The following is a 2,510-nucleotide window of genomic DNA, read 5'->3' on the forward strand; positions in this document are numbered from 1 at the left end:
AAAGATCAGTCACTGCTTCTGTTTCATTGTGACTTAAAAAAAAAAAAAAAAAAAATTGTGATATTCAGCATCTCTTAAACCTCATTCTAAGCATGCAGATGTTCTGGATCTTCAAAATGGCTGGCAATGAACAGACACAGATTTGGAAGTAAGCTTGAGTAAGTCCCTGATCGAGGTAAAAATGAATTTGCTCATCCATAATTCAGCAGTGTGTATTTTGTGCTTAGAAATGGCTTTTGCGACCAAGTAAAAACAAGGGAGAACTTGACTACTAGTGCATGACCTTTCTTCTGCACCACTGTCCTACCTTTCCCGTTTCTTGTAAGTTATTGTTTGTCGAAAAAGATTATAGGTTAGCTCGAATGATAATTCATCTTTTACTGGAATTCATTTGCATTGACGTTATCATTAGGTCACCTCGCAGGTCAACTTAAAACAAGAGTCTTCAGGCCTCTCATGCTCTGCCCGGCAATATCTAAACTGAGGACAGTAGTAAATCTGACACTTGTTCAAGTTGTTAAAGAAATTACTTAATCTCCAGGCAGGGGTGACTCAGTCATCTATGAAAGAGTAACATGGTGCACAAAACAAAAGGCTCGGACAGGATTAAGCTGTCAGTCTTTCATGCTATGGAGCTGGGTGCCACTCCAGACTAATGACCTGTAACTGGGACTCAGAGGAGGGCTCTTCCCCTACCCCAGGAAAACAGCCAGGGCAACCCTGCAAGCAGAGCTGTCTCAATTAGACAAAGACCTCCTCTCCGGAAGCTTGCAGGACGCAGTTTACCAAAACATTTACTTTCTTCCAAGTTGCATCTTCCTCTACTCTACAAATTGTTTACAGAGATTTTCAGTACATGATTATGTTTTTTAGTTCTTAATTATAGTGGGATAATATGATCTCAGGCTGTCGAGAATAGGTTTATTTACTGATAAACCGACAAACGGAATGATATAAATGCTCACTAATGCAATTGTCTCTTAGGTTTGGACCAAAAGCTTAAAGAATTCGACAGTCTAGCGTTATTATTTTATCATATTCTTGGTCGGGCCGCTATTTAAATTTCCAACCAACAAACAATTACGTGTTATCAAGCTGGCAAACGGCATACTAATGATGTCAGTGGAAAAGCTGTGGCTGAAAGCCATAACACTGCGGAATATCGGTCAGCTTTTGGATTGTCACTTTTGAAAAGGACTCCTGCATGACTGCACGAAGACTTTTATCGCTAACAGATGGAGAGCAGAAGAAATGCTGCAATGCCTCTGTCTGTCTGTGTCAGCACTCAGAATTTTAAGCCTTTTTCAAGATTTACGCATTTCAATTAATTGGAAAATTCCATCAAATTGAATTGAATAATCCTTACATATTATGAATTAAGAATTTTAGTAAAAACGTGTCATTTTGTATAAGTCTTAAATTTTAAACATATTTAAATTTTTTTTGAAATGTGTAAATCTTGAAAAGGCTTTTTTTTTTTCAGTGTGTATTCATCTGTCTACATCAGTGGTTGTCAACCTTTTTTAGCATTTTAATTCTATTCTAATCTATTCTATCTATTTACAGTTCTGTAGTTCTATCCATTTATATCATTCTATCCATTGTTCTATGTTTCTATCTATCTATCGTTCTGTCTATAATTCTATCTGTCTGTCTCTCTTTCTCTCTCTCTAGCTGCATTTCCATTACCCTTCAAATTGCCCAAACTGAAACTTCGAATTCAAAATACGGCCAATGGAAACAAGTCAATTTGAAAACTCCCATATATTGCAAACATTTTTTTTACACTCACATGAGGTGGTTTTTCAGGCAATTCAAAAAAGGAATATTTCGCAAAATTGCAATGGAAACAGTTTTTTTGCATTTACAGGTCACCTGGCGTACATAAAAGTCGATCACTCTTTAAAGATGGCGCGGTATGTCCAGAACTCTGTAAGACAGATTTCTTTACTAAACTCTTAAAAGAGAAAGGAATCACAGGAATACTGGATTCTAAAGAAATGCCACAATTTATCAAGACCTCGAAGCAGATAGGAGGAAGAAACTCCCTCCCAGAAACATCTCGTATGTGGCCGCTCCCAAGTATAAGGGGCTTTTTTTTGCCTTTAATGCTTGGATCACACACCTAAATGTCTAAATTAAAAATAATAGCAAGTGCAGTGGCTGCAATATACTTAAACCTACTAAAATCCATTGCAATGATTTTGGGAATGACTTATCACGAGAAGAAAAAATTGTGTTTTAGTCACATAACATCAGTTAATGGAAACGCCATCATTTCGCAATCGTTTTTTAACAACATTTAGAAAATATTGCAAAGGTTTTGTCCAAATCTGTAATGGAAACCCGGATTCTGTTAGACGATAGATCTGTCTGGCTGTGTAAAATCTTGCATTAAAATCAAATGAATCAACTACAGCAAAGAGAGCTACTTTAATTGAAAGTTATAAAAAGTGAGCAGCAATGAATTGTGGGTAATTGTTTCTTATGTTATGCTGAAACCACAATGT

This window comes from Chanodichthys erythropterus, chromosome 4 (assembly GCF_024489055.1).
Source record: "Chanodichthys erythropterus isolate Z2021 chromosome 4, ASM2448905v1, whole genome shotgun sequence".
In the NCBI taxonomy this organism is placed as follows: Eukaryota; Metazoa; Chordata; class Actinopteri; order Cypriniformes; family Xenocyprididae; genus Chanodichthys; species Chanodichthys erythropterus.